The 10,000-nt window shown below is 39.0% G+C and overlaps 1 protein-coding gene across 1 annotated transcript in view; it reads left to right on the top strand.

Moving 5' to 3' along the window:
* The first annotated feature begins 5,093 nt into the window (after window positions 1-5,093).
* The window catches only part of LOC135204884 (probable rhodanese domain-containing dual specificity protein phosphatase), a 39,355-nt gene continuing 34,448 nt past the window's right edge, over window positions 5,094-10,000 (top strand). Inside the window, exon 1 of the mRNA XM_064235130.1 lies at window positions 5,094-5,224. The gene's annotated coding sequence lies outside the window, so the exon portion shown is untranslated. The remainder of the gene's footprint in view (window positions 5,225-10,000) is intronic.

Here is a 10,000-nt window from a genome sequence, read left to right as displayed (position 1 = left end):
AGCTGGCTGTCCCTATCATCGCTGGTTCATGGCAATTAATTCTGACGTTGCTTTTGACGTAAGAACATTATTGTTCTACTTTATATATACAGAATATAACCGACACTAATGTGAGGCCAGATTTCTATAATCAGCTGTGATATCAATCTCGCTGTTTTCCTCTTGAAATAGTTTGGACTTGAACTTCTTCTTATAGTTTGGACTTGAATTCCTTAACGTAACCAGCCTCTTTAAATATAAGTAAACGCCAGATCAACACCAGCTTGAAGAAGAGTGTTTTGATATCAGTTATGTTTGAGAATCTGGTATCTTTTGACAACCAGCTCCTCCCCCCACCTCCAACACCAGCTGCCCCCCCCCACCCCTGACGGGACTTTTAACACTGAAAGGGTAGTCTCGTCTTATTTCTTTTTCCTTTCTCAAGTTTTTTTTCTTGTTTCAGTTTCCTCTTGTCGATATTTGAGCAAAAAGAAATAAATAAATAAAAAAAATAAAAAATAAAAAAATAAAAACGTACGAGATTAGCCACCCCACAATAAGTTGTGCTTAAGGGTTTTAATCTCAATTGTTATAAGACTCATTTTTCGTTCCTTACTGATTGACGTTAAGAAACCATTTGAAGACTCGTCTTATGTCAGCTAAATGAACATAAATGATCATTTGTGGGGACACTGTTTCTTTTTAGTTGTATCATTAATTATCAGGAGACTTGAACATTAACAAAAGAAAAAAATACTATACATTTCGCGTTCCCGCTATTTATTGCCCTCATTATCATTAAAACTTAAAATTAATCATCATCTAACATCATCGACTATCAAAGTAGAGCATGCATACATACGAAGAGAGAGAGAGAGAGGAGAGAGAGAGAGAGAGAGAGAGAGAGAGAGAGAGAGAGAGAGAGAGAGAGAGAGATTTGTATACGCATGAATTGAAAAATACTATATATACTTACAATTTAAAAATATGATATATATATATATATATATATATATATATATATATATGTATTATTCTGTTATTTGGCTCCATGATCTGGGTTACCAATTAATAACTATAATTTTAAGTTCCCTTTGAAGCGCCCCCAGCAATTAACTTTCCGGAAGGTTAGTTTCAAGATATGTAGCAGACGCGGACGCCTGATGAAGTAGTATATACGTACTGCGGGTATTCGCAGGAATAAACAAAAACATTAATATTTTGTTTCCCTCTTTGATCTTGATTTCTGGAGGCTACTTTTGTACACTGTCTTATCTCAGTCTCAAAGTGATGTTTCTAAACCGGGTTAGAAATGGCCAAATAAATTTAGACGCCGAACTAAATGCGAATCTAGCGAAAGAATTTCCGCCGTTAACAACGCTCCCAATCTCGCCCCTTTTCAGACTTATACCTGTGATCTTCGCAAAAAAAAAAAAACCAAAAAAACAAAGGTGCCTCGATTTTTATGAGGCCAGATTTAGCCAGAGCCCTTATATCTAGGAACGAAGGTCAGTCTCTCTCTCTCTCTCTCTCTCTTTTATTCGAGTCTTTATCTCCTCGAGCACTTGGATTTAAGATAAAGGTCGCTTTTGCCATTTCATTGTCTGGCCATTTTTCCCTCTGTATTATCGTATCTCTTAGAGTGTCCCTTACGTACTCAAAGCACCAATAGTGCTTAATTATCACAATTCTTGGTCTTCTTTCTTTTATTGTCGGATTCCATGTCTACCGTTGCTGTTTATTTTGGTGTGTGCTTTGCGTACACATTACGTTCTCTCTCTCTCTCTCTCTCTCTCTCTCTCTCTCTCTCTCTCTCTCTCTCTCTCTCTCTCTTTATCATAGTATCTGACTCCCTTCTTCTGCATTTACCAATTTTGTCGAAGATTCCGTGCTAGACGAAACGCAGACATTTTCCCATCTCTCTATTTGTTTAAACCAGCCATCTCCAATGTGGCTACTCTTCGTCATCACAGACGTTCTGGATGTAACGAAGACCCATCTACGGGCTGCTCTAGGAGTAAGAGCCCTTGCTGGCATAAGGCCGGCTTAATCTCAAACAATAACTCATACAGCGGCTCTTGACATTTCGCTTTAGTATTCACCAGAAGCATAGGGCCATTTGCGACATTCACAATAGAGGACATTGTTCGTTGCACAGTCTTATTCTATATGTTAGCCCAGGATACAGTATTTCCTTACAAAAATAAAGGAATATAATTCCTTATGTCTCTTCGGGAGCCAATGGTTCTCTACATGACAACTCAAGAAATCACTTCGATACATGTTTTAGTAGGAGCTACCATGTCTATTAGTACTTGAATTGAATACTAAATCTCGTGTCAGTACAAACAAGTGAAAAATCGAGTTTCCTGTACAAGGTATTATACTGTATAAAACCACCAACCACGATCGGCAGTCCTTCAGTTGCTTCCCATATGCGGTAGAGAGAGGGAGCGTCCCACGCCTCCTGAAAGTGATGCCAGACGTACAATCCACGGATAACTTTAACCTTGAATAAAAATAAAAAATACTGGGGCTAGAGGGCTGCAATTTGGTATGTTTGATGACTGGAGGGTGGATGATCAACATACTAATTTGCAGCTTTATAGTCTCTGTAGTTATTTAGATCTGAGGGCGGACAGAAAAAGTAGTGTTAGTTCCTCTCGCTTTCTCTAAAGCTACTAAAACTGGACCTTACCTCGACGTACTTGGGCCAGCCATGACCCTCGCAGCTTCGTTGGTAATAAACCCGTCCTCGTCGAAAATAATCCCCAAAGAGAAAGGTATCATCTTCCCCCCGCCATTGTCTCTTTCACACGGCCCCCGAAATAGACACACACCCGTCCTTTAGGGTCCTTGGAGGCGGCATCATCGACTTTTTCCCTTTCCCGTTGCAAACGTCCTTGCGGGTCGCCATTATTCTCGCCCGGTTTGGCAAATACCTCCAGAGGCAGCCAACAACCATATAATTAAACTGGCGATGGGAATCGCGTCTCACGGGTGTTCACATTTTTCATCGTGATTCATTTTTCTTTATATATATATAAAGAGGTTCTGTCTTTTGATTGCCTGCCAGTTATAGCGAGGCTCAACTGCCGTTTTGCCATACAGCTTTTGGTACCGGCACCTGATGGATTAGCTAGGGGGTAAGTAAAGATGTTTTAGAGAGTAAGCCACATTATAGAGAGGAAGCAGCAATGGAGATATGGAATGGACTGTTATTTAACGTATTCTCAAATGAAATCAAATCTGAAATAACGCAACGATGCAAAATTCAGGGCTTTAATCAGAAAGATGCAAAATTTAGGGCTTTACTTAAACATGCAAAATTCAGGGCTTTAATCAGAAAGATGCAATATTCAGAGCTTTAATAGAGACAAAATCAGCTTTAATCAGAAAGATTGCAATATTCAAGGGCTTTATCGATGCAAAATTCAGCTTTTTTAATAGGAAAAGTTTTTTGCAAAATTTAGGGCTTAATTCGAAAAGATTGGGCAAAAATTCAGGGCTTTAATCAGAAAGATGCAAAATTTAAGGGCTTAATCAGAAAGATGCAAAATTTAGGGCTTTACTTAAACATGCAAAATTCAGGGCTTTACTCACAAAGATGCAAAATTCAGGGCTTAAATTAAAAATGACCGTATTGTGAAATAATTCCTGAGGTAATTCTCATCTTAGTCACTCGTCCTGTCGGCATTTTAAGTTCTCGTTGTGACACAATCGTCGCTCGTATCAGAATCCTCAAGTCAGTGGCAAGTTTCGTGAAAGTCACGGAAGCTTATGGCACTTGTGGCGTCTGGTATTCGTTGGCAGACCTCACTTCAGTCACCTGGTCGACAGATCAGTAGGAATAAGAGATGGATGACTTCATCTTCTGTAAGGCTCGAAAAAGAGGTCTTATGAGAATGGAGGCTACGACAAAGAAAGGTTGCGAGATCATTCTAAAAGCTTGGAAACAGACGGGCGAATACTATACCACTAAGAAGAGTGACTCGTCGGCTTTAAAAAAAAAAAAAAAGTACCGATAAAAAAAAGGGGACACTAATGACACCTAACCCAGCGATTAGACACGGAGATGCAGAGATAAGGTATAAGGAGAATCGTGGATTAGACAAAGAAGATAAGTATGAGAGGAATCGTGGATTAGAAAAGTCGCTTTGATATAAGCCTGCTGATAAGAGGAATGAATGAAATTCCAGCAAATTCGAGAGCAGAAGTTCAAGAAGTGATTAAATTGAAAATAGATTTAGTTAAGTTGTTCTACGTGACCCCACCAGATTAATATCGGAGTAACCCGATTACATAGAATATTGATTCCAGACAAGAGGAAGAATTCCATTCTCGGTACAATGAAAATTAAAAGCCAGGTGGTGAAGGAGCCTAATATTTTACGGAAACTATCTTGGGGGGGTTTCCATCTAGGCTAAACTCTCAAAAATCAGGTTTAAGCAAGAACATGAAAAAGAGGTGGTCTGAACGACTGGAAGACAACTCTTTGGAACCGTTTCATTTCGTCCAACGATTTGATTCCTTCCTTTGATTAATGAACAGCATCGTCACTGATGGAAGCCGAAGAATTATAATTACTAAATAATTATCATTTTGGGGAAGAGGGGCGGGGTTCCGTCAACATTACTATGCCTCGTTAGGTGACCTTACACGTCACGTATCTTTTTAGGCATTCAGAATGACATAGGGAAAAGTTTCTAAGAAAAACACGAGATAAGAGAGAACCGCAACTAACATTTTTTTTTTTTTTTTTGCTCAGGTGTGCGCTATAAAAGAAAAAAAAAACAGCTGCGACTGAAGGGTTGTTTTCAGGGGGGATGACGTCACCAAAATATCCATAAATTCATAAGAGAGAATCATAAAAAGAACACAGTTGCGACTAAAGGGATGCGGGTCACACCCACCAGGGTGTCTTTCAGAGGGAATGACGTCACAAAAATGCCCAAAAATTTATAAGAGAGAGGCTTAAACGCAGACTTATTACCAGACACTTCAACTCGTCGCGTCGAGTTACACCAAGACTACAGACGAATAACCAATTATGTTTTGGAACATCTCTCCGAAACCCGTAGTAAGTGACGGCTTAACTCTCTCTCTCTCTCTCTCTCTCTCTCTCTCTCTCTCACTGCCGTAGGTATAAAAGGGCAAGAAACAATGCCAAGATGTTAGTCTGTGGGAGATGTGAGATCTTGTGGATTCTGCTTATTGTTTCATAAAGTGTTGACCAGAAAAAAAAGTGAGTACAAAGGTGCCTTTGCGTTTTTATGTGCGGGAGATCGAGTTTCGTGGAAGCAGACGTTAACGTTTATGTCTGTTCGAGTGTCGACCGAAATATTAGTCTGTCCCTTCTCTTGCCTACACTAAGTTCCTCGTTGGACGAGTTGGTTTTCGCGCTCGGCTACCAATCCGGTGGTCCGAAGTTAGATTCTCAGCGAGGCCAACGTGGAATCAGAGGAATTTATTTCTGGTGATTAGAAATTCATTTCTCGATATAATGGGGTTCGGATCCCACAATAAGCTGTAGGTCCCGTTGCTAGGTGACCAAGTGGTTAATCAGCTCTGTGGTCTGGAAAAAGTAAGATATATTCTCTCTCTTGCCTATACTGCTGGAGCTACTGTCTTTCTCCCCGTGGGGGGGGGGGGGGGGGGGGGGGGGGGGGGGGGTGGGTTAGTGCCGTCAGTGAACCTCATGCCGTGCACTGTAGTAGGCATTACTTAAGGTTCTTTGCAGCGTGCCTTTCGTTCCTTTTACTGGACCTCCTTTCATAATCTCTTTCTTCATCTTACTTTCCACCCTCTCCTAACAGTTGATTCATAGTGCAACTGCTTCGAGGTTTTTCCTCCTGTTACACCTTTCAAACCTTTTACTGTCAGTTTCCATTTCGGCGCTGAATGATCTCATGGGTCCCAGTGCTTGGCCTTTGGCCTAAATTCTACATTCAACTCAACTGTCTTCCTGTCAGTTAATGTATATAACTTATACTAGTTTTTCCTTCGTGTTCCTTACTACTCTCTTTCTGCTAGCCAGTATCCCGAGCACGATCTATTTTTGCGTGTTTCTTAGCACTCTGCTCAGCAAATATCTATTAATTTTACGTGAAAATGAATCCGGTAAGACCATATTTCTCGGGTCTTTCACAATATACCCCTCAGAGAGAAAGAGAGAGGGATGCAAACCGGTTACACTCTTGATATAGTCGGTTGCTGTAGAAACTGACGAACGTGTGGAGTCGATACAGCCGTTCTAAGAAGTCTTGTGGATGCATGGTTGGCTCTCGACAATGCGTTTTCTTAGCAGCTGGTTGAGGAGAGAGAGAGAGAGAGAGAGAGAGAGAGAGAGAGAGAGAGAGAGAGAATTTTTAAAGTAATGAATGTATATAATATATATATATATAGATATATATATATATATATATAATATATATATATATATATACTATATATATATATATATATATATATATCTATATCTAAACTCACAGCCAGCACCTGCAAAGCTGAAAGTTTGTTAATGGTATGATATTTCGGCAACTTAAGAGTGGCACGATAGACATACCGCATTCCAGAGATACTGTTTGATTTACGAAGCTTTATCACGAAACTGCTATGATCAGCGCCTGATAAGAACACATTACTGGCCTCTCTTCACGCGCTTATTTACAGATATTCTGGAGTGTACGTTCCTCGTTGGACGAGTGGGTTACGTGCTCGCCCACCGATTCGGTAGTCGCGAGTTCGATTCTCTGCTCTGCCAACGTGGAATCAAAGGAATGTGTTTCTGGTGATTAGAAATTCACTTATCGATATAATTTGCTGCGGATCCCACAATAAGATGTATGTCCCGTTGCTAGGTAACCAACTGGTTCCTAGACACGTAAAAAATATCTAATCCTTCGGGCCAGCCTAGGAGAGCTGTTAACCAGCTCAGTGGTTTGGTTAGAGTAAAATATATTTAAGTTTTATGCACGTTCTTTATTTAAAATATCAAGTCACTTATGGCCCATTTATGGAGGTTTCACTGTACCTCAAACCGATGATGTCCTTTTTGACTGGCACTAGGAAGAGGCTGAAATACTGAGTTCTTGAAAGAGGGCCGAGCGAATGAAGTCACTGTCTCCTTTGCTCCAAACGTAAAGGTTTGAAATATGGGAACCCTGTATGCCCCAGAACGTATGTTACACTCTTGATTGTTTGTTTGTTTGTTTGTATGGTGTTTTTACGTTGCATGGAACCAGTGGTTATTCAGCAACGGGACCAACGCCTTTACGTGACTTCCGAATCACGTCGAGAGTGATGAACTTCTATCACCAGAAATACACATATCTAACACCTCAATGGAATGCCCGAGAATCGAACTCGCGGTCACCGGGGTGGCAGGCTAACACCATACCGATCACACCACTGAAGTGACATCTACTACTCTTGGTGTTAGCTGTTTCCATTGTAATGGGAATTTAGCAGCTTAACGTTAGATATAAAAAGGCCTTGACCAAATAACTGAATTACGTACCAGGGAGTTAGTAGACTGCGGCTGTATTTACAAACTCTGCAAAAAAGAAGACTGACACATTTTGCAGATACTCAGGCATATATATAATATATGCAATACACACACATATACATATATATATGATGTGAAATCTTCTGATTAATCCCTAGTCGGGGTTGCAGTTTATAAATAGTTTCTTCCCTCTGTTTCCTATGAACGGCTTATTTCATAATTGCTTTGGCAGAAGTTTTACGAACTAATGCCCTTCTTGATTCCAACCGTCCCTCGCCCGGTTCAGTTAAGAGTTAAGCTGCTCTATCTAGGAATCTGGAAATACCTTACGTATACTGCTTATATATATATATATTATATATATATTACATAAACACAAATATACCTTTAATTTTTGTGCCAATTTTCAAATTATGGTCTTTAAATTTTAAATTTTAGATTGTAATATTCATGTGTATTTTGTTTTTATTAATTTAAAATGTACTTTTATTTCAACAGACTGATGATGCACAAAGTTCCTGTGCGAAACGTTTCTTAGCAAATACATCCTGTTTATCTCATCATGTGTGTCTTCGGTTTTCCTGAAGTAATGTATATAGAAGTTCCTGCATATCTACTGTATATATTAATATATATATATATATATATATATATATATATATATATTATATATATATATATATAATATATATATATAAACACCAGCCGCTGAACTATGCATGATCTATCTAGATCATCTAGTTTCTTCACTAAAAAACTGTGCTCTAGAAGGTACAGAAGCCCCACGTGGCGTCGTGTCTTGTCGCTGTAGCCCATCATCAATAACTTACATGAATACTCGAATCGAGTCTATTTTATTTCATTTTCTTACACCTTCGTCGCTTCCTTTTGATTTTGTTTGTATGGTGATTTTACGTTGCATGGAACCAGCATGGTTGGTTATTCAGCAACGGGACCAACGGCTTTCCGTGACATCCGAACCACATCGAGAGTGATGAACTTCTATCACCAGAAATACACAACTCTCACTCCTCAATATATGCTCGAGAATCGAACTCACGGCCAGCGAGGTGGCACGCCAACACCATACCAACCACGCCACTGAGGCGCCTTTCGAAATCGACCTCTTCTGACCCAGCTCGGATTTGCCGGACACTATTTCCTCCTCTGAAGCAAATGAATAGATAGATGCTTTGTTTCCGTTACTGTTTCAATCTCAGTCACGGTAGTATATCCGGGAGAAGGCGCGCGCAAGCACGCATGAAAATCTATATGCATACGCATGTCCCCCTCGGTTACGATCCAGTGTTAGTGTATTTTTTTTTTCATTTGCCGGAATTGTTTTTGCTGTGGCTGATCAATGATTGACAGCGATTTCTTTTCCCGTGGCAAGAGGAAGTCCTGATACTCTACTGTATTCTGGCTTATTCGTTTTCATCTATCAAAAATATACCATGCAGAGACAAAATAGAGTGAGCAATATCTACCAAATATTTCCTTATCTTCAATATTGACAGCGGTTTCTTTTCACGTAACAACAGGAAGTCATGATACTCTACTGTATTCTGGGTTAACTGTTTTCAGCTAGCAAAAGTATGGCATGAATATATAAAATAAATCGGGAATGAGCAATATTTACATATATTTTCTCATCTTCAATGTAGGTGACCAGCCTCTTCCAAGTTTATATAATTCATGTTTATCAAATCAGCTGTCTAACACAAATACTAATAACAGTATGAGCTGATATCGATAAAATGACGACGACCATTCCGACTCCAAGCAGCTAAATGTAAACTAAGCACTACAAATACCGAGATTAAATGGTTATCATATACCATCATATAGCTCGATGTTATACTGAGGGTCGAAATTCCTTCTCAAGGTCGAGATGAAGGATATTTCTATAACGGTTATGTTTTCAATTTGAATGATAATTTTCTATGCCGGGTTACGTTATCAATTGGAAGCTATAAGAACAACATGAAATGAACAAGTTTAGAAAACTATAAACGATGCAATTGTCTTTGGCTGCGTTCTTTGCGTATCCTTTTGCCCATTTCATTATAATATATATATATATATATATATAATATATATATATATATATATATATATAATAATATATATATAGACTTTATTATGATTGCCAACGTTTCGGGACAGCAATTTCCATTTATCAAGGCTTAAAAAGACAAACATAAATCAACAAAAACATTGAAATAACTCAAAACAAAACACGAAAATAAAAAAAGTAAAATTGCATTTCGTCATAAAATGATTAAAACATAAATAACATTTGGAATACAGGACAGAAGGCAGCACACTTTTCGATTTTACGTTGAAGTTTTTAGCATCTACCTGCCTCCTGTAGATATATATATATATATATATATATATATATATATGATATAGAGAGAGAGAGAGAGAGAGAGGAGAGAGAGAGAGAGAGAGAGAGAGAGATACAAATGCTCCTTCCCGCTGCTACTCTGCTTCCTCAAGTTCGCGCTC

This window comes from Macrobrachium nipponense, chromosome 24 (assembly GCF_015104395.2).
Source record: "Macrobrachium nipponense isolate FS-2020 chromosome 24, ASM1510439v2, whole genome shotgun sequence".
NCBI lineage: Eukaryota > Metazoa > Arthropoda > Malacostraca > Decapoda > Palaemonidae > Macrobrachium > Macrobrachium nipponense.
The sequence above is the reverse complement of the archived record's forward strand: the minus strand, read 5'-3'. Positions and strand labels throughout refer to the sequence as shown.